This window comes from Festucalex cinctus, chromosome 4, assembly GCF_051991245.1.
Source record: "Festucalex cinctus isolate MCC-2025b chromosome 4, RoL_Fcin_1.0, whole genome shotgun sequence".
NCBI lineage: Eukaryota > Metazoa > Chordata > Actinopteri > Syngnathiformes > Syngnathidae > Festucalex > Festucalex cinctus.
In genome coordinates, this window is record NC_135414.1 from 20839749 (window position 1) to 20863792 (window position 24044).

The 24044-nt window shown below is 39.7% G+C and overlaps 1 protein-coding gene across 1 annotated transcript in view; it reads left to right on the forward strand.

The window, feature by feature from the left end:
• The first annotated feature begins 10908 nt into the window (after nt 1-10908).
• Nucleotides 10909-24044, forward strand: part of chst8 (carbohydrate (N-acetylgalactosamine 4-0) sulfotransferase 8) — a 134468-nt gene continuing 121332 nt past the window's right edge. The window contains exon 1 of the mRNA XM_077519649.1: nt 10909-11632. The gene's annotated coding sequence lies outside the window, so the exon portion shown is untranslated. The remainder of the gene's footprint in view (nt 11633-24044) is intronic.

Here is a 24044-nt window from a genome sequence, read left to right on the forward strand (position 1 = left end):
TTTTCACACAATTTCCAACAAATGTTAAAATATGCATAGGAATTTAACATTTATTAACATAATCAAAATAAAATGATTCACTAAATTATTTACATTATTTAAATAGTTAATTGCCCTGAGATTGGTTGGCAACCAGTCCAGGGTGTCGCCCGCCGACTGCCCAGAGCCAGCTGAGATGGGCGCCAGCACCCCCCTTGTGAGGAATAAGCTTTCAAGAAAATGGATGGATGGATGGATAAATAGATGAATCAATTCAATTACATAAGCAGCATTTTTGGCAAAAATAACTTCTTTCTATGTAACGTTTAGCCATTAAAAAGCAAAATTATATTTCTTTATCAGGGAGATTTAAACATACTAGATACATAATTGTTAACTTTTGAGGACATGCTTCCTTTTTGACAGTCAGTGACGTTGTTATAATGACTGACATGCGACTGCCCAATGATTGCATATGCTAGCCAATCTTGTGTAGAAAAGCGGCACTCGAGTAAAGCAGCCCTTGCACATGTGGTTGAATATTGAGAGGCATCAGTGTGCATCTTTATTGCTTTACATTATGCATCCTATATTTTTTAAACAGTCCCTAAGCCCCATTCTCCAAAACCAGCACAGATTCCCTCTGGAGTCTTTTATATGTAGATTCTGTTATTTAAAATAAAGATCTTTAAATAATGCGAACAACAGAAGCAAATGGCAAAATATACACATCATCTTGTTGTTGCTAAGTGACAAGACAACGAGGCCTGAAGAGCGGATTAGCTCATCAATGAACTATTGGTGTCATGGTTTGCGTTTACTTCCTTTAAGAGAAACTACTTGCACAAATGGTGGCTGTTCAAATGTTGTTGTTGTTTTTTTTTTGTTTTTTTTGGCACACTGTAATTGTAATATTTAAGGATATAGAGCTAGCGAATATACTTTATCGTCTCCATTTTTCTGTAGTACACCTTCCAGTCTCCACTCAAATAAAATTGCTGCATGTTGTATTCCATCATCAGCTCCATTGTACAGTATTCACAAAGAAGTCTTTTGTTTTGGCATTTCGTGTCCAAGTGTGAACCAAAGTGGCACATGAGTTATTTAATCGTAATGTGCCATATGTCTGAGACAGCCGTTAACGTCCAGCTAATTAGCATGGTGGTCTGAAGGGAAGAAGCTGCACAGCCGCTCCGTCCTCAAGAGTGTCCAGGAGGAAGAACAGATTTGGAGGACTCAAACTACTCAATATTTGTAGGGTATGAAAACTCAAGGAACGAGACCCAGCTCTTTTAAAATAACATTTAGAGCACATTAACATCCAAAAAGAGGTCCAATTTCTTACAACTCTGCCGAACATGTCAGCAGAAGCAAACGCAAGCTGCTCAAACGTGCACGCCTGCGGGGAGTCAGCAGCGGAGGAGTTGAGCGCTCCTACGCCGTCCAAGGTCGAGCGAATTAGTCAGGTGGGACGGCTCACAGCCAGTGGGGCGGGGGTTAGCGCGAGCCGCCCGCCCTCCATTCGTCACACCGTGATCCGCCTTGACATGATGCCACCGAGCCCTCGTGGACCAGCTGCCGTGTCACCGCGAGAAGGACACTTCACAGGCAGACAGTGAACGTCCCTGTCGGATGCCTCGACTAGTAACTCTTGGCCACAGCATGGGAGTCACTTAAATGGTAATCGATGTGGATGTCGGCTGCCATCGCATCCGGGTTTTTACTTTCTGGACCTGGATTCACCAACCCTGCTCGTAATCATAGAGATAGTCATGTTCATGTTTACATACATTTCTACCCAATCTCATGCCTTAAACGCTGTACATTAGTGTTCATTTTATCAGACATTTTTAAATTCAGTGTCAGTTTTAGCACAATTTCAATCGCGCTTGTTAGTTTTTTATCATAGTTAGTTAGTCAACCTCTTTATTTCATAAGCTTTTAGAAGACTATAAATCTAGCATTTTAGTCTTTATTTTAGTCCAAGAATACATAATTGTTTTCGTTTAGTTTTCGTCAACAAAAACTGTCAACGTTTAAGTGTAGTTTTAGTCAGGACGATCCTTTTATCCCCTTCTTTTTTTTTTTTCAGAAGACAATGTTGAACATTTCGGATCGAAAACTGTTTTACATAAAATTTTATCTCATCATTTTGATGAAAAACACCTTCACACACACAATGACAATTTATCAAGTGGCTACTATGGCTCCATGCTACAAGCCAGTAAGTTAGCCAGCATTAGTTAGCAGTTGGAATAACATTATTGTTGGGATGTTATAGCCGTTGGATTTATGTCCGTCCGTCCGTCCATCCATCCATCCATCCATCCATCCATCCATCCATCCATCCATCCATCCATCCATCCATCCATCCATTTTCTTTACCGCTTATTCCTCACAAGGGTCGTGGGGTGTGCTGGAGCCTATCTCAGCTGGCTTTGGGCAGTAGGTGGGATACACCCTGGAGCGGTTGCTGGATTTATATTACAGCTATAATTTACTTTCCTTTTTTTTTTTGTAACCTTTCACAGTGAATCCACCTCCTGTCTGTAGTGTTTGTGCATGTTGCACTCACTACAGATTTGAAGGTGGGGGGGGGGGGGGGGGGGGGGGTCACAGTGAAATCTAGCAGAATGGATTTTACAAAATCATATAATTTTCGTCTTGTCTTTGTTTTCTAACTAAAATGTCCAGAGAGTTTGGTAGTTTTTATTAAGTGGACTACATTTTTTTTTTGTCTTGTCTTCATTTGTCAATGAAAATGCACACTAATTTAGTTTTAGTCTAGTTTAGTCTAGTTTTCGTCCCGTGAAAAATGTGTGTTGATGAAAGTATTTTTGTTTAGTTTTCATTAACACTACTGTACACATACAATGAGTGTACTGTTATGCTAACTGGTTACTTCTTACGTTTGCCTGACCGGTGCAGGCAGCGTGGGTTCACTTTCCACTCAGTGACAATGCGATTTTTCTGGCAACCACTGCAGAGTGTAGTCCACCTTTCACCCAAAGTCAGCTGGGATCGGCTCCAGCTCCCTGTGATCATTTATCATGTTAAAATGTGATGAGTATATATAGCGTTCATCTCTTGTGGCGTGTTTTGACGATCATTCCACAGACATTAGAAGGAAGAAACTTAAGTGTTCTTCTCTCGTCGAGCTAATGGACTGATCACAATCCAACGGAAGAGCTCTTTATTGCCGGTAGTGTTCACACAGACGCTTTAAAAGTTCCTCGGCAGGACTAATTAGCGACGCGCTGGTTTATCCCGCCCGAACGCGGCGGTAGTTATGGAGGCCGGCCTGCTGGGACGCACTGTTTCTCACGCAGTAAGCGTCTTGTTTTTCCCTCGACGTCACCGCTGATGCGGCTGATATGGGAGCCGCTGGAAAACTAGGGGCTGTTATTCTCTTAATTGCCTGCAAACTGCTGGCGAGGCATCTCGCCAAATGATGTTCTATGTGAGACTCTCTAGTGTTATGAAGAAGCGAGATACCACGAAGAGACTTGGAACTGGATTCTGAAAGTAGTTGGTCTTTTAGTTTTAATATATGTTATAATTAGGGATGAAATTTGCCCCCAAATGAGTCACATACCTTCTTTTATGTGAGCTAAACCTGATATCTGAATCCACAAAAATATTGTACAGTTTACGATACCCTATTTTTTTTATTATTTTTTTTACAGTAAACAAAACCCGTTCAATTCAATGTCTTTCTAATCTCTTCAGCAAAAAGGCTGACTTCCTCTTTTCTCTTCTTTCAATTTTACAGTATTTTACACAATACAGTGCCGCCACCTAGTACCCCAAAGTGGAATTACACCACAAAATAAAGAACAAAATTTAGTAACTAGATAAAAAATAAAAAGTCCACGGAATATAGATGGGGTTTACTGTACTGTACACATGCAGCTGATGGCCATGCCAAGTAGTAAGTGTGCTGAAAGCTTCCAAATTTGGTTGAACATTTGGTGCCTCCAGGGCTTATTCTCAACTCTGAGAAATGAGTTCTCAGATAAACAGGCACATTATATATCTATTATATAATTTTTTTGATTCAGCTGCCGTTTGAGAGACGTAATCCAAAATGGCAAGAAACGAGAGCTCACCTCAGCACGTCTAAAGAAAAGTTTAATTTACTCAATGCCCGTCATGTTTGTAATGCTTGTGTGAGGAAGAGCTATGGAAAAAAAAAAGTGCTTCTAACATGATGACTGAATGTACATACACAAATCTGAGGAATTAAGCAGAAATACAGATTTTCATGCTGACAGCCATGTTTTTAAGCAGCTATTCAATTCTTTCCACACAATGGAAATAGCACATTTTACACTGATGTTAAATGGCTTATTCCAACGAGCTTGCTAATTGCTATACCGATATCAGACTTGACAGCAAACGAACTTCATAACAATGTCCTGCATTTTCACGATTAGACAGAATTATTAGACATTCAGAAGCTATTTTAGCTAATGTAGTGTTGCTAGTAATGTCGCTTCATTTTCACAATTAGAGAGAATCAATTGACATTCAGAAGCTACGTTAGCAAATGTAGCGTCGCTAGTAATGTCGCTTCTGAATACTGTTCACATTCTTTTTCTTTTTTTTCATTCTTTTTCAATAAGATGCTGTTGCTTCGCTGTATAATCACACACGCAATGCAGTATTTCATCATAATCAAGCTGTTAGCTGTGAATATCCGCATTTGACATCGGTTTACTTTATGGAAACACGCTTGTTACCAATTCGTCATAATCAGTGACAGAAATATCTGGTCAATAATTGCTGTTTGCCATGGTTACGTCAAAAAACAAACAAACAAAAAAATAAAAATAAAAAAGAAATGTCACAACACATAAGTCACATATCAAATTAAAGGTCTCAAAGAGGGCTGTCCAAAGCTGTTACTAGTTTGCGAAAATATACTCATATGTTAACGGGAGGACCATAAAACATGCCTTTTATTGTTACCAATTACTATGGTCAAAGCCACTTTATTTTTTATTTTTTTTTAATCCAAGCAACAATGTTTAGAAAGTGTGTGGAGCCATACCAATTTGCCATCTCGGTTAGTCACCTACAAGGTTGCTGCGGTCATATCACAACATCTATTCAGTGCATGAATAAATCTTCACACTGCAGCGAGCTTTGTTTAATCCAACCTTCTCCAACACCCCCATGAGAATAGCAGACACTTGACTAGGCGTGGCCAGCTGCAACCTGAGAGCAGCGATAGTGCACTATCATTGATATTTCCAGAGGATGCGCGGCATGTTTTTTTTTTTTGTTTAAGCTGAAGACCGCACACAAGTAGAACTAAGCGCACTTATGCAATTTGCCATCTCTGAAAAGGCTTGGAGAGGCTGCAAGTTGGGGTACTTGTGTGTTTTTGCAGTGGCGCCTCTCCGTGGGGAGGCGTTGAAAAGATGCAATATCTTCATTTGGACCAGGTCAGTGGTGCAGCTTGGCGCCCCAGAGTACATTAGAAAGAGCTGAAATAACACTCTGAGACAAGGGGGTGGGGAGAGGAGCGGAATTGAGTGGCCAGCGATGCTTTTAGCGCACCCCCGCGGACCCTGTGGGCCTAGTAATGTAGTTTGGGGTTTGTGTCGGAAGCCTCGGCACAACCTGCTGTGACAATCACGCCCGAAGCAAGTCTGACAGGCCACTTTAGCCCGATGCCATCTGCAGAGCCGAAAAGGCTGGCATGGTCAGCGAGGTCGTCAACCTATTGTAACTCCAGCGCATTACCTCTATCAAGCTGAATGTTATTGTTGGTCTGTTAGAATGACATACTGGAAATTTACCATGTCAAATGTGAAAAGCAATTTTACTGCTGATGGCAGACAATTGTTGCCATTTCATTTCAATTCACAAGAGTTCAGTTTGATCCGATTTAGATTTTTTTTCGATTTGATTCAATTCGCTTGAATTCACTCCAACATTGATAAATTGTGAAACATCAAATCTTCAATATCAAAGACATGATATAAATAGGGATGTAACGATATCCAAACATCACGATATGATAACTGTCTGTGTTTGGGTCCTAAATTCCACACCTATTATGAACCAACAGGGATCCCACCGAGCTCACAAAAACAATTACATGGGATTGAACGCACGGGTTTACAAACTTTAACTGCTTAAACAGTAAACACTGTTCACATTGAGTGCACATGGACACAACATGCATGTACCGGTAACTCCGAACAAAATTGATCCCACAAAACATCAGCGAGTGCCGAAATGCAGCCAGCTAGTGAGTTAGTGTGCTCCAGGCTGGAACCCTGCCGCCCAAAATCAATATTTAATGTTTATTTTCACCTTGTCTCCTCCTGAAGTGGAGCAAATTGGTCGGCCGGTGCCGAGCCGAGGCTGGCAGTGTAGCAGAGACGGATATATGACCGGCGGACACGTCGAGTCACAAGTCATCACTGTGGGTGGGCCGGGTGGTCCTGACGTGTACATGAATCTTCCAAACATAAATAGAAATGCAGGCGCACATTGACAATGTCAATGTACAGTACTGTATTTTCTCATATACAGTAGTGACCGCGGTCGTTTTGTTACACAACTGCAGATGGGTTGAGATGTCTGTTGGGGATGGGTGGACTTTCTTAACCCTTAGATGCATGTATCTATCAAAATCTACAATTCTCCTGCGTGACTAACTGCTTAATTCTCTGCAATCTATATTATGTAAGCCAACACTGTGGTTTTATAAAGTACAGTCAGATTGAGGAAGCACATCCTCAGGCCCAACGAGGCCGTATAAGTAGGTAGACAACAACAAACCTCCGTCCGAGCGCTGTGAAAAAAAGTTATCGAGAAGTGTTCAGACAGAGCGTTTAAGCTCAGGGTCATATTTAAATGTGTTGAATTTGTTGTACTTTTTGCTTAGAAAATACAAGCAACTTTCTTGGATGCGTTTTGTTTCAGGCTATTACCACACAAATATGGCTGACCTTTGCTATCCAGCAACAAACTCAGTTTTAGCTCACTGAAAATTACACATGTAAGGAGCTTCATGAAAACTTTTATTAGTAAAAACATCCTTCTGTCTAGATATTTGTTTTGTATAAATCTATAGTACTTAAATATTTTTTTAATGCAATTTACCATGAATTCTGATTTTAAATTCATTTGACTGTTAAAAATAGCCTATATACTGCCGTAATTTTCAGACTCTAAATTGCACTTTTTTTCTTAGTTCTGTTCTGCAACTTATAGATGCAATTTGTAGTTTTGTTGTTGTTGTTGTTTTTTGTTTTTTTTAATTCAAAATGGTTTAGCTTAACTAGAATCCTGTCAGACATTGTGGTCAAAGGTCAGTTATTGGATCTTCCTATTGCATGTTTCATCCACATTTTGGCCACAATGTGACTCAGGATCCCAGTTAAGCGAAGTCATTTTAAACTAAAAAGAGAAACCTTTCGGTATAGTTTTGAATCTATCTAGAACTTGATTCGGGAACGGGGATTTTAGGGTTCCAATCCAAGGTCTACTTCTTCTCCGTTTTTGTTTTTATTGTACATTTCACCCAAAAAAAATGTGACTTATACTCTGGAGTGACTTTGTTTTTCTTCTTCTTCATGGTGCATTTTATGGACTGGTGTGACTTTTACCCCAGTGCGATTTATAATCTGAAAAAGTTGGTACTCATCTGTGATGCCCAGCTTTTGGGTGAGACTTCATCTGAGGTGATATGGCAATGAGACCTTGTATGAACCATTTCTGCTGCTCTTCATTTGTGCTAGTTTGCTATATAAAGATTTTATTTATTTTTTTTAACTGGTGTTTTAGACTTTGCTTGGTGTCAACCTATCATTTCCCCCCTATAAAAATCTCATTCCGGCCTCATGCTGAGACATTTTTGTGCTCTCTGCCAGTAAATAGTGATAGATAAATTGGCGTACTCCAAAGAATCTCGACTTCATTCCGGCCCGCACCATACGTTAAATTGCTGCCCCATTCATCACAATCAATCCAAAGAGCTGCCGAGGCCGGTGGAGCAATTTGGTCGCGGCGCCGTTATTTCGCTGCTGAGTCCGTAATAACTTTTGAGTCCGATTATACGTGGCGCTATTGAGCCGCTGGGATGCATTTTTTTGTCATAATGAAATGAATCATTCATTACTTGAGATCCATATGTATGTAATGACTCTAGCCAGGGGTTAATGCACAGGTGTGACTCAGGGGAAATGTCTGAAGACTAGCATGGTGGAGGGTTTTCGTTACTAGGTGATTTGAAAGCATTATGCCATGGCAAATATAGATGAATACATGAATGATAATTTGCTATTAAATAAATACAAATTCAGCCATGAAAAACATATTTAAAAAGTAAAAGGGTCAGTCAATAAATAGATCAAATTAAATGTATCAGTATTATATGTACAGTAATATGATAATTTTAATAATAATAATAATAATAATAATAATAATAATAATAATAATAATATTAGTAAAATGCAGCCTAATGCTAAGAACAGCATACCCCCCAATGCCACGGGGTATTTTCCCTTATGCCAATGTTTGAATGACTTTACAAATACGTTAGAACAGTTGGAATGACTTTTCAGTATGTTTTAATGCCTTTGCAGTACGTTCGAACGAGTTTATCAAGACGTTCGAACGACTTTGAAGTACGTTTGAATGACATAGCCCAGTCAAAACTGAACTGAAGCAGTCTAAAAAGAATCATGCAGTCCCCCCCCCCCCAAAAAAAAAGTAAGCCTGATATGGTAAATATCATACTTACAGTATATCAGCTGTATCCCTAATTTAATTGTTGTGCTCTTATTACAATCCGCTCCTATTGATTGCGACGGAATTCTGCCACTGGGTGCAACCTGACCTCCTTTCACCTATCATGATCCAACATGGTTGCCGTTCGCGCATCGATTTCTCAAGTGACAAACGTCTCAGTCTTGGCGGAGGTCTTGCTCTGCTGTCTGATTGTTGTTGGGTTTTTTTTTAGCCGGTTACAGTCCGCTTGCTCTATGGGCATCGCTTATTGATTGCAAGCCCCCTTGGTCCCCCAACATGAGTGATGAGTAATGACGGAATAGAATTGATGAGCACGCCATGATGGGTTGATGCTGTTTGTCTTTTATACGGGGGACGGTGTCAAGGCCCAGCGAAGCTTTTCAAACTCCATCTGTCTGTCACTGAGTTGGACGAGTTCATTAAGACACATCAGCTTTTTCACAATGTGAACTTGCTGACTCCAGCAGCCTTATTAGACACAGTGAGATGTACAAAGTACAGTCAGAGTCCATGTGGGGTCCCTCAAGGTTCAATCTTGGGGGTCCACAGAGCTAATTAGCGAGCACCACTACAGTTTTACACTTTTCCAGCTTTTCTATGGAAGTTCCACTTCCTGTTTAACGGTTATCATGATACCCTCTTCTGGTCTTGTAGTGTCATAAAAGAGAATGAAAAAAAAAGCTACATTATTTTATTCTTCTGCTTATTTTTGGCTAACTTTACAATATTGTACTGTTGTAGTGGGTAGATCGATCCAAATATCGATATTATCGATACCAACTCTGTATCGATATCGGATCGATACTGTCACTAAACTATCGATCTAGTAGTTTGGTTTCAGTTCGGCTCTTCTATGAACTGCTGCGGTTTGGTCAAAGAGATAACAAGCAAACATACCACAGTAGTGTGTTTAGATCATGTGCTATCACATGACTTAGCGTCTCATATTTGTAGTAGATTGCATGATCACATACAGTACTGTACTTGAAAAATAATGTTTTGTATGTTGTTTTATTTTTTACATTTGCTGTTGCATGATAATCTTTAACATCTTGTTTATTTCGTTCTCACTCTCTCTCTCTCTCTCTCTCTCTCTCTCTCCTTCTCTCTCTCTCTCTCTCTCTCTCTCTCGCACACACATTGCTCTCTCTATATCCTTGGATCGTCAGCACTTGTTTTTGCGTGCGTTGCGGCCCACTTATAGGCAGCAGCTTTGTGAAGTCCAACCATAAATCCCGCATGTCACTTGCACTGCAAAACAAAGCAAAGCGCGACAGCAGCATTCTCCCATGTGGCCGCTGAAGTAGCGTCCTTCCTTGCCGCCTGCTTGCTTGTCTGTTGACTCTTGTGCAGCAGGGGGCGCTGCTGCGCTCAGGTCGGCAAGGATGCGGTAGCGTCTCATACGACAGCCACACCCTGCCATTGTCTACTGGGCCAGCTTTGATGTGATGAATTGTATTCAAGCAGCTGCAATACTTACATGTTTTTTTTGTTTTGTTTAAAGATAAATAAATAAATAAATAAATAAATAAATAAATACCACGATTTGCAATACTAACATTAAATATTCAGGAATTGTAAATAAGACCAATAATAGGAAATACAATATTTTTATTTATTAATTTAATTTAATACATGATACAAATCATTTATAAATAGTACAGTTTATTTAAAAAAATATTTATTCAGATACCAGAAATTGTAGTGAAGACAACAAATGCGAATGAGCACGTAACCCTAAATTATTAAATATGAAATTTAAAACATTAGGTGATATTAGGTGCTAAATATAAAGAAACTAAAAGTGTATGAAAATACTATTTTTCAATAATAAAGTAAAAATACTACAACACAGTCTCTTCGAAGAAATTAAGAGTAAAAAAAAAAAAATCTTAGTTCAAATCATGCAGTAGCCTACAAGATTAAACGACTTTATTGGTTGTTGTGTGCACTTGTGCGTGTGTGTTCCTTTGATTGATGATCAGAGGTTGGCTGTAGTAATTCACAATTGATTTTTCACTTTAAAGCAAATCGCTGCACTTTTTTTTTTTTTTAATAGATGAGATGATTAAAAGTGTTTCCAAAAAGTTGCACCACACATGCATCTCGTGTGCGTGTGCGTGCGCTTACAACTCACGCCGCCTCTGCTTTGTTAAGACTGCAGCTTGTGTGCAGGCTGCAAGCATCACGACACGGTTCTCTCATTTCTCGCATTTTCCTCTTCGCTTTTTTTCTTTTTCTTTTTTTTTTTCACTTATGAAAACTGAATGTATTCTGCGTGCCTGTTTACACCTCAGAGGGGGACTTTAATCGGCTTCAAATCGATCCCGCCAGACTGCTCCGCTTTTTTTCGCTCTCTCTCTCCTTACCGGACTACAGTAACACGATCTTGAAGACAAAAGAGGCAAGGCAAAGATGCGTTGCAGTACCGGAAGAAGGGGAATAAAGTCGGACGTAAATTGACGAGAAAATAAGAATTTGTGAAGACGTGCACGCCCTGTGACGCGGGCGCGCACGCGTAGACGCACACACGCTTCACGCCGGTCCTTTGAGACTCTCCGGCGCTACATGCGCAGCTCGCGAGGTGCATCCCGATTGGCTCCCTCCCTCCATCCATCCCACCCTCTCTCGCATCCAAGTGCCTCTCCTTTTCCGAGGAGGCAGGCATGCTGGCCCCGGCCACAGCGGCTCCGAGGCGGCGTCAAACTTGAGTCCCGCCCGCACCCCGGCGTGGCAGCGTTTTCCAGCGTGCGAGCGCGCTCTCCGTGGTGCTGAACGTGGAAAGTAGCCGTGCCGATCAACTCGAGAGGAGGCGTCGGGCGCGCCGAGCACACCCCGCCGGCGTCTCGCGGGCTGTGCGGTCGTCAGAAGTCGTGCAAAGGTAAAAGCTGCGCTCAAAGCGATGGGGGTTCCGCGTTGGCTCGTGTTACAGGCTCTTGTTACACTCTCAGTTTGCTCTCCATCTTCCCTGCGAGGGGTTATACACTGTTTCTGTATTTTGGAGGGAGGGGATATTCCACTCTTGTGACTTGTTGTGTTTGTATTCCAATGTAACGAATGAGTATTTGCATGTGCGCAACCACTCTGGCCATGTCAGAGGCAGCCTGTTGAAGTCTTGGAGTTGTTGAGAATTTCAGGTTGGGCTTCACCGTAAAGTCAAGCATATTGTTGATTCTTATTGCAGTTACTTTGAAGGCTTGCATGTTTTAAAATTGTTTTGGGAATTAGAAGAGCAAGGGCTCCACCAGGTAAGATAAGAACAAAAGCCAGAATGAAGAAAGTTATATTATTCCAAGGCTTCCCAGACAAGAATATTGATGTGTTATAGTTTTAGCTTGTACGATGTGTGATTTTGACTTTTTCTTGCAATATTTTGACCCCACTTTAAATTACACTTTATTTAATTCATGTAAACATTTCCTTTACTTCATTCTTGGGATATTATATATAAGTTAACTCCTGTAATATGACAACTTTATCCATACGTCCCTCGTAGTATTTCTAAAAATATATATGTATTTATATATATAGATATACATTTATTTTTGTAGATTGTCAGTACATGCAAGCAGAACAGTTACAAGAAAGTGTCACTAGATTAAAACATTCAATTTTTGAGGTGTAATAGCCTATTTGACTTCATCATCATATTTTTCTCACATTTGTAATGATTGACTTCATCATCATATTTTTTTCCTCATACTGTACTGTATTTGTAATATTTGACTTGGTATTTTTTCTCATATTTTGACTTTGTTCACATACAGATGTCAGCGTTTTGACATTGTTTTCATAATATTTGGACTTTTATTATAAAAATGATAACTTTCTTGGAATTCTTTCACATTATATCAAATTGTAAATATTCGTATACACAACTACTATTAATGAGTATTCAAATTTTTCCAGTATATTCAGTCATTCTTGTAACAGTACACTCTTTACAAATAGCTTACAATGAATAAAGTCAAAATACTAAGTTTTTTTTCCCCTTTTTGAAACGGGAACATTTTTTTTCTCACAGCATTGTGAGTATTCGCTAAATGGAATTTAATCCTCTGAAAGCAACTCTGGAAAATATAATTTTTGACTCTTTTTGTTAGAAAATGATTACTTTTATTCTGAATATTTCCAAATTTATTCTTAAAAGAATGACTTCATCTTATAGCTTTATTGTCTTTTTTTTTTTCTTTAATTAGAATTGTTGGGTGCAGGGTGCTGTAGAAAATAGCAAAACTTCGAACTGAGCAATGTCTCACAGATTATACATATGGTACATATACAAAATATTCATTTTCATTTTATTGTACCCTGTGACTTGTGCTGCTTTCTTGCATGTCCGACTGGAAACCAGACTCACACAATCACTTAGAAGATCTTAGTGTCGTTTGTGCTATTTGTGTGTGGATGTCACAAACAATGATCGTGCTCGTTTAGAAAAGAAAAACACGGCGAGCCCTCCACTATTTGCTCTCCTTACATAACTGGCATCTTGAATTCATTTTTCAAATTATTTCTATGATTGCTCTTGATTTGCAGCCTTGCAATAGCTGTCTCTAGCTTTTGACTTTAGAGTTTGCAAACATACGCCCATTAAACATCTTGAACTATAAATGTGGGAGAGTGTGATTCTGATTCTTTCAGGTGCAAAAACTTGGGCTTGAGTGACATTCAAACTAGGGCAGGAAGAGAAACAAGCAATACTGTATTGATTTACAGTAGTTGTCCATTATGTTGGCTCCTATTGGATTTTTCTTTCTTCTTGCAGGAGGATTTCTAAAGAAATGTTGCAGTAAAGTTTTTGGCTGAAATCATGTCTTCTGCAGAAACTCTTTATTGGGATCTGGAGATGAATTTAAAAGACGAGTGTTAAGATTTAAAACTGTAATATTCTGTAACAATGGTGGACAGAATTGATTAAAATTACAGATCTTTTTTCTGGTTATGTCAGCTGTTGCCAGGCAAACTATGTGGGTCACTATGTAATGTGCCCTCAAGAAAATGCCTCAGAAAAAAGATCCCTTAATATCTGCTTTAGAATGAGTGCTTTTTTCACAAGACTGCCATCTACTGGATTTAGTCAGACTGCTCCCCTTGCCTCTTATACAGTACAAAATATACCCCAAACACATTTTTATTCACATTCACACCTTCTGCCAATGCCTAAACACGTTAATATTTGCTCTGCGTGAGGCTGGAATCGAGATGAGCATCATCACGCATGCAGCGGGGGGCAGCGTGCAGGTGTTACCAAAGCACAGAGAGACCCCCACACCACACCACACCACACCACACCACACCCGCCCTCCACTGCCATGACACTCAATGGCTCCACTCACTTGCTGCACTGCAGATGGCCCCTTCGATGCCCGACTTGAAGGGAGCGGTCCAGGCCAAGCTGGGAGTACGGGAAGGTGGGCAGGATGGAGGAGGATGAGAAGGAGACGTTTGGTTCGGTTGGTTTACGAAAGACGCATCTAACAATTCAAACTTAATGGCGGCTTTGTCCGGTCAGCATACAAGACGGCATAATGCTTTGCCAGTTTGTTTCTCTGTTTGGATGAGTGAGCGACTTGTTGCCCGCAGGAAATAAACAGCTTCCTGTTGCTAAGTGCTGCAAACCAATCCTGATTGATGGCTTTTAAATCAGGGATGACTGGAAGAAAGAAAACTGTGTTGACCCAACACTTGTGTAAGACCGCTTACATTGTTTTTGCCATTTGAGGTCATCTGATATCCTGACTGAAAGGAACGAAATGTGGAAGGAAATGGAAGTGATAATGGGGTGCGGTCATGTTGGAAGAAATGCGATTGGCTGGCTTGTGTCATGTGATTTATGGTCAGTGAAATACAGATAAATGTTACCTCTTTAAAAGGAGAGACAATAATACCTCGAATAAAAAACTGATCTGTTTAAGGTGAAACTTGAATTTATTTTTTGTTTTATTATTTTTATAGATAACTTTATTAATTTAAACATATTTTTGACATTCTATGTGTACTTTTCTCTGTATAATACATAAAAACAACATGTAAAGTGTGTCTTATTTTGTTTACATACTGTAGTACAAAATTAAGCTGTTTGTTGGATAATGATATTTCAGTTTAAGTAATATTTGCACATTTTGACTGCCTTAAAAATATAGAAAAAAAAGTATAAACCACTGTCACTAATAAGCCATAAAAAATAAAAACATTAAAAAAAAATACATCACTACTCCATCATGGAATTTTCATTTTTAATGAATTTTGAAAGTTAAAAACAAAAAAACAAAAAACAAGTTAACACATGTTGAGCGTTTTGGTGCAAATCAGATTAGGATGCGTGATGCTAAAAAAATAAAAATAAAAAAAAATGAAAAAAATTTAAAAAAAAAGGACGAGAATTATTGTCAATTAATTTTTAATGTTATTGTAAACTCAAAGTGCTACAGATGGCTTAAATCATATTCGTCAGATTGCTTCCACTTAAATATCGGCAACAAAGACTCAATACATATAAGACTTAGTTATGGCGTCCCGCAGGGGTCTGTACTTGGACTAGTACTATTTACTGTCTGCATGGTTCCCTTTGGTGGTATTACTAGAATACATTCTGGAGATCTCCACTGCTATGCTGATGACACGCAAATCTCAAACTATATGAAACCGGAGGAAACTAATCAATTACCAAATCTTCAGGAATGCCTGAAAGAAATCAAGAGTTTGATGACTGTTAAACTTCCTACTATTAAACTCTGCTAAAATGAAGCAACGAAGTAATTTTCCTTGCTTCCATGACCTCATACACAAAGTTTCATGACATGGCTGCTATAGATTATTTCACGCTTGCCCCAAGCTACAAAATGAGGATCATCAGTATCACCAACGAACCACACTGAGTATTGGTTCTGCTCAAGGTTTCTTCCCAAGAGGGAGTTTTTGCTTGCCCCCGTTGTGTGAGTGGCATTGAGTTAGTATTTTAATAAGTGTGGTCTGAGACTTGCTTCATGTGTAAAGTGCCCTGAGAAAACTTCTGTTGTCGTTTGGTGCTTTAAAAATGAAACTGAATTGAAATTGAATTACAAAAGCAGTAAAACTAGAACTCAACAATAAAAACTAAGATATAAAACAGACATTATATTATTTTTTGACATAACAGTGTAATTGTAACGTATATCTGATGTGCAGTACGGAGCAATGGTTGTTTTTAAAGTGGTCTATAAATACAGTTGAGAATTATGCTTTCACAGTGGAAGGGTGGAGCAAAGCTGTTTAACATTGCGCAAAATTGCATGTTTTATGTTTTTTGCCCTTAGCGAAGGTCTTCCGCTCATCATGTATTAATCCTCTTTTTTTTTAAACTGATTTCCCGGCACGTTGGATATAATTAAATAAAAGCCCGCGAATGTAATTAAATATGTATTTTGAATAATTACGAATGCTGCCCACCTCACCGTGGCAACAACTGGGTATGCAGTGGGAGGAGGGGGAGGAGGAATAACAGGCGCCAGTGTGCGTTTGTGTGCGTGTAAATAGTGGGAGCAGCAAAAAGTGTGGGAGGGAGAAGGAATGAAAGAGAAGATGAAGGCGCTTGTGTGTCTGTCAAAGGAGGATGCACAAAATGAAAGATGGAGACACCGGTGCGTGCATGTGTTTGTGTGAGGGGGGGTATGAAACTCATGATGGAAGTGTGTGTGTGTCTCAAGGTTATACAGTAATAGTTTTGGAAATTTCATTATAGTTAGTTTTTATTTTGTTTGCAGTTTGTTGACTCAATTAGTTTAATAGTTTTCTTTAGTTTTATCTTTTAAAGTTTAGTTTTCCTTTAGTTGTTATTAGTTTTAGTATTAGTTTTTTTGTAATGCGTGTATTTCTTATGTGACCACCACATTTGAGGAACATGGTAAAGCAAGACTCGCCATGGTGACAGAGTTTCGTCATGATGAGGTTATGAATTTGATCTGCCATTTTGGCAATGCATGATGTCAAAATGTATTTTTTGCTGAACACATATGGCGATGATAGTGGTGAAGATAACAGTGCTGCACTTTTTCAACAGTTTACAACTCAGTTCTCCTAAGAACATGTTGCTGTCTATGCGCTTTACGTCCCACGACTTCAGGCACACGATATCCCACTTAGAAGTTGACATCGGCTCTGATAAGGATGATCCATGCTGGAGAGCTTTTATGTTATATATATTTATAGCAGAACGCATGATGACAAACTCAGTGCCTGCAGAGAAACTTTGTCTCCTTGTTTCTATGTGGGGAGCCGGGGGAGAGCAGGAAGAAAGGAGGAGTGCTCTTTTCATCCCGCTGATGGAGCGGAGCATGATCTGCACTTTGATCACAATGAATTATTCCTATCCTCGGCTATAAATACGGTCTGTTTCCAGCAGCTTCGCTCTCGCTTTTCTGCGACTGAATCTGTGCTCGGCGAGACACCACAGTTGTGTTGCAGTTCTGATTTTGTCCCAAGCACGAGATGTTTAACACAGGTCAGACCTTGCCACAAAACTTTCGGAATGAAAGATCCCCTGCCTGTGAGATGGCTACAGTCATGGCATAGTTTTAGACACTCTTCCCTTTTATTACAAAAAAAACAACAACAACAACCATCTAACAACAGTCCAAAATCAAGTTTATTTTCATAAAATGGAATTCAGTGTGCTGTAGATCAGTACATGCCGTTGTGCAAACTCAAAGGATCCAACCACCTACAAAAATGACTAACCGACTATATAAGCACCCCAAAAATTACCAAAATTAATCGATCAATAACAAATAAACCAAGCTTCCAAAAAACGAATAACCAAACAGCAACAACTGAACAAATAAAGCAACTAAAAACCCCAACCCAACCACTTGCATAGCATCCCAGTCAAACAACTAAAAACCATCTAACCAAGAAACCAACCAACTGTAAAAAAAAATAAATAAAAAAAAAATAAAAAAAATAAAATAAAAATGAAACCAATTAACCAGAGAATCCCAACCAACTAAAAACCATCTAACCAAGAAACCAACCAACTGTAAAAATAAAAAAAAAATAAAAAACTGAAACCAACTAACCAGAGAATCCCAACCAACTAAAAACCATCTAACCAGTAAGCCAACCAACTAAAAACAAAATAACCAACCAACCAACTGCAAAAAAAACAAAACTGAAACCAACTAACCTACAATATAAAAAACAAAGCAAACAACTAAGAGCCAACCAACCAGAAAACAACAAGCAAACAAATTAACCAGTTAACCAAACAGCAAAAAATCACGAGCCAACCAATCAAAAATCCAATCCAATCGGTTATATGGTAAATTGTGACCAATACGTCTTAGTGGTGTCTGCATGATTGGAAGGAATGTGATGTGCAGGGAAGAAATCTTTCTGAAGATGGAAGAGTTGCTGTGGGATGTGAGCTTTAGGAAGAGTAAACAATAGGATGAATGTGTGCCAGCGCATCACTCAAGGACACGCACTGTTGCATTTCTTTGCCTTGTCTTCGTGGCTTGCAATCGTTAAAATCTAACAAACTCCCACTTCATATGGGCTCGACAACCTCACCCCACCCGCAAAGTACGGCGCTGTCAACCTATCACCTCTAATGGGAACAAAAGGTCACACCTTAATTATTCATTCAGGATGTCAAACAAAGCCAGCCGCCTGTTATTTAGGGTGTGGGAGACCCGCTGAATAATTCACCAGGAGGATTCTCTTTCCTCCCGCGGTTTGGAGAAAGTATCACCAACACCCCTGTTGTTACTCAGCTGACCTTGAAGCAGCTATACAGGGATGGCAGGGGTCTAATTTCAATACCTGCAAATGTGGGTTATACTTCGAAATCCACTTCATAGTCCTCAAACTGAATTTCAACACAAGCCGTACAAGAAAAAAAAACTTGCCAAACTTAAAATTACACATTCCCTCTGCAGCATCCTGGTTGACTAATGACTGCAGTAAAATAATAATAATAATAATAACAATAAGAATAAGAAAAAAGGAATGCTTCAAAAACAACCATTAAACAGAATCAAATTAAAGCAAAAATAAAACAACAAAAACAACCAATCATCTGACCAACTAAAATCCAACCAACCTCGGAATCACAAATTCCCACTGGGGAAAATAGGTCTAAAGGTCTTGATACACCAATCCGACGTCGGACAAATGTGACTGATGCTGTCCGACTCCCAACGTCGGATTGGTGTATCTAGGCCTTAAAAACTATCAACTAACAAAAAGAACCAACCAACACCCAACCCACCTGTACTTGGAGGAAATCCACACAAGCACATGGAGAACAGTCAAACTCCATATAAGAAGTAATTATCCAATGAACTAAAACCAACAAACGTAAAGTAAAAAAAAAAAAAGAAAAAAAAAAAGAGATTCCCAACAGAAAATCATGAGGAGTGTAATCAATACCAACCAACCCAACAACAACACTAACCAATCCCAAAACAACCAACTGAAACCAAATATCAACCAACTAAAAACAAAGCTAACTGGCCAAAAACCAACCAACTTAAAAACAACCGTAGCCCAACTGACCAATTAAAAATAAATCAACTAAACACCAACTGACCTCCTAACCAAACAGCTAAAAATCAATTATAAAGCTGCTGTTGAACTTAATCTTATTACCCAGACAATTAGGGGCTTCCAGTATTTTAGAACACACAACAATAACCACCAAGGAAACACTCAAATCAGCAAATAAGTCTTGTACGTCACTGTTTTATGTTTTCTTTCCATTTAAAAAAAATAAAATAAAAATATTTATATCATGGTTGTCCATCCCTCCATGTGGCAGGCTGGCACCTTCAAGCAGAGCAGATTAAACATATGATGACATGTTCCACCAACATATCTATGACAAAAGCTTTAAGTTGTTTGTCGACCAAATCAAAAGCGATCGGCATAAAATCTCTGATCACTTAGATACAATTAAAAAAAACTTCTAATCTAAAGGAACGTTAGGACTGTTATTCTAAAATTATCTAAATATATTACGAATACAACAATAATTCAACAAGACGTAAAAGCACCCGGGCAAGAATGATCCCGGACGAGCCCCCAATTATGTTACACTTTTGTGTTAACATACACAAAACAGTGAAAATACAAACAAAACGGCCACAAACTATCGTTGGTAACACCCCCAGATCCAAACAGTCTGTTTTCAACGCGCCACAATACATCAGGCAGGTGCCAGAGTTTGTTTTGAAAAAAATAAAAAATAAATTAAAAAAAGAGAGATTAGTAGTCTTTGTGTTTCGGTACACTATCCACCAACAAAGACTCCTAACCGGCTTTTCAGAAGATGTAAGCAGAGTTTATTGGCGCTGAAGAGGCCAAATCAGACATTAATGCTATTAAAGTGCATAAAAGCGAGGAGCGCTGTAACTTGTGAATCACTTTCCCCGTGAGGATTAGAGGGAGGGAGAGGCGCTGTCTTGTTCCCCGGGAGGCAGCAGAGGAAGAGACGGACGGATGATGGAGCGCAGACAAAGTGTGCGACACCCACCGAGTGACAGGAAGAGAGACAGACTAACTCCATCATGCCTGAATAATAAATACATGCACACATACACTAGAGATACAGTACAAAATGTCTCGTGCGAGGGATGGCAGGCAGCCCAGAAGCATGTTTGTCATGACGGTGACGCCGTCTCCCCCCAACAACCGTCAGACTTATTACTCGCCGCTTACTCATTAAATCATGCAGAAAAACATTACAGGTTGTCGACATTTTCTTACTCCGACTACAAAAATATTATTGGACTGTAAAACGAATTTCCCGTTAAAATGAGTACAAAAAAAAATGTTTATTTTAATTTGAGAACAATATATACATGCTTTAAAGATCTTTTAAAGTGAATTCATATATATTGTACATTATACATGTTTGAAGATAATTGATGAAAATGTGTGAAGACTGAGAACCATCCAGTACTGAATTATGTTCGGTGTGTTGCACCTTCTCAACGGTACGAGACAACCTTCCCCAACTATTCCAGATCTTTGCTCACAATTGTGACGTGCAGTTAACTATGCCAAAATCCTGAAAATATGTCAAGCGCCCCATTGCCAGCTGTGTGATTGTGCTCGTCACGCAGAAAGAGATGGGAGAATGATGGGAGTTTTATTTCCCCACCAAATAGGCAACTTGACAGTCAGCTGGCATGGCATTTAGAGTGCCTCGTTGTCAGCTGCGAGTGAGCGCACATCACAGCAAAAAGGCAGAAGAGCAAAGCAGATACTATTTTTTTTAAGTCCAAGTGCAAAATGCAGGTTTCGGACGGGCATGGCCAGAAAAGTGAATTTCTTGTTTTGGTACATTTGTCACGGTGTGGGGCTGTTGGGGACCCAAATGCAGGAAGCAGTCAGGGAATGCAGGTCTACTCACAAAAATGTTTCATCACCAAAATGTAAAAAGAAAACTAGGCTCTTTGAAACTATCAAAAAAACTAAAGTCCAAAACAAAACAATTACAAAGAACCAGACAAACTAAACTTACATAGACAAATAGACACCAGGATGACGAACAAAAGCAAACGAATGATTCAACAAAGGCAGCTGGGAAGGAGGGAAGTAAATAGAAGCAAATTAACAAGACAATGACAAACACCTGGACATGAGAAAAGTTGATTGGAGCTGACTGGAAGACAAAAGGGATCGGGGCTGATGAGCAAAATGGCAACAGGGACACATAACTAAAATGAACTAAAATCAAACACAGGACATGATATTTGAAATATCCAACATTGAATATTTAATCAATTTGATCACATTTCAACATTCTTAACTATCACAAAAGTGAAAAGAAAAGCTAACATAACCACCATTATCAATGTCATTTAGACGGTAACAGTATGAAGATGATTCATGTCATAAATATTTCTTACGTGCTTATTTATAAACATTTTTAAATGGTCACACGAGGTTGAAAAGAGGTTCCACATATGGAACCTCCTAAACCACGTCTTGACAATAATGAATAAATGATCTCATCCATCATTCAAATCTGCATTCTGGGCTAACCTCGGTAACATCAGTCCAGCTATTAGTGCAATGTGTCATCCCCACACTTAACTGTAAGCGTTGCTTTACGCAGAACACTGAAGCATGTAATTGTGATTCATAAGATAATTATCTCACAATAGATCACTTTGGTTATAATAATAATGTATTTTCAGTCATCAGTCATTTAGTCTCCTCCATTACAAGTCAATATAAACACCTTGATTGTTATTTAATATTTGCTGTCAAGTGATCAATGAGTATGCTGTCATAATTACGCTCCCGGCGTGAAAGGGAGAAAAAAAAAAAAAGAAGTCTTTTTGTTATCTGCGGCTCTGCGTGATTAAACAGCCTACAGAGGCAGGGAGCGGCACTCATTCAATTAGTCTGTCATTGAGCACATTTAATTACATACAACGGATGCCCTATTTGACCCTGCAGGCGAAGCAGGGTCTTTTACCTGAGAAATGAGCACAGCGTGGGCGTCCCATCACCGGACATAATCTTATTAAAAATGTATACCAATATATGCAGCGGACAAAAATTAAAGGATTTTCACCCGCGGCAATTTGAAAGCACGCACGGATTATTATTTTTTTTTCACTCACTCACTCACTCACTCACTCACTCACTCACTCACTCACTCACTCACTCACTCACTCACTCACTCACTCACTCACAGAAGCTTACATGTGTGAATGATTGAATGAAAAAAAAAAATCCGTGCGTGCTTTCAATTTGCCGCGGGAGTGACGTCACGCAGCTGACACGTTCGCCCGGCCCTGTTTTGCGACACAGCAACCCCCCCCCCCCCCCCCCCCCCCCCCACCGCCGCTCTGCAATTGGCTGGAGGGGTGTAAACAATGTCTTTCCACAAAAAAGGCCAAAACAAAAAACAAATACAAAATGGCAAAATACAGGCTGGGGGTGTGGGGGCTTAGGACAAAATCACCCCCACATGTTATGAAACGCCAATATCTATAAATTGAGAAATAGTTTGTTTGTTTATATCCTGTATTTAAAAAGTGCATTTTCCTGAATGAAACCGGCAGAAAGCCCCTTTAAAGGGACACTTTACTTATTGATCCATTTTTAGCAGCAAAAAGTTGCTACTTTTTCAATAATTAATTTGGTGACGTGATTATTTTTTTATGTACATTTAATAACTTTTAAACCATTGTTAAAATGAATCGAACGCCGGCATGTTTGTTACACGTGACTAAATAACCCGGATGTTTACGTCACTAGTGTGTAAACGCTACACTATGGAAGCACTATGCAACGCAGCCGTGCATCTAGCGTCAAACCCGGAAGGATTAAACCTTATCGCTTCGAGCCAACACGACAAAATAACACTACCGAAGGAAAGTCTGCCTTGGATGTGAAAGTTGTGGCGCCAGATGGTCTTTTCGGGCACAAAATAAACTTTGACGAACGAGTGAATCAGGCGGGGGGTGAGTGGTGCTCGTGCGGGAGCTGCAGGAATGGACAATCCGCTAATGAATGTGTGCTGTCTGGAAATGAAAGAACTCGAGGATCGGTTCCTTGCGGACAATCTCAACTGCATCCTGGAACATCAGACATTCAACATGGCAATACTAAATAGACATTCTCAGGATAGCTTTGGTTGCGATGAAAGATGTGAAGAAGAAAAGTCTTGGAGGAGCAAATATCCAACAGGTAAAGTGACACACAGTACGAGCAATGCAAAACGTGTGGAACTGACGAAATATTTCAGGAAAAAGAAAAAATAGTAAAATTAAATGTATCGTCGTTACAGCACCCAACCTCCCCTAGCTGTTTTTTTTTTCCCACTGCGGTCAGGCCAGCCGCCACTCGAAAAGACGAAGTCAAGCCAGCCGCCCCAACGATTGTTAATACTGTGCATTACGGTAACGTGCCGACGTGCCCCTGCGTTGGCCACCTTCAAATGAATTATGAAATAAAACAGTCCGTGCAGTATAATAACCAATGCCCCCCCACCCCCGAAACATGCCTACCTTTCGCTTTAAATTTGCTTCGCTTCTCCGAGATCTTTCAGTGGCCGTAGTAAGACCTCGATTTGTGTCGGCTGTTGTGAGAGTGAAGGCTCCGTGTTGCTAGCAGTTGCGGCTCCTCCATCGGCATGATTATTTCCCACGTCTGGTTCTTTAAAGATACTCGGTACTGCGTTGGGCTTTAGTATTAGGCGTGTGGCGTACCCCATCTCAAATTGTAACATATATTCGAAGTCCTCATGCCTGAAATGTTCGCTGCGTGCACGCCTGGTTGTCCTTCGGGAGGTT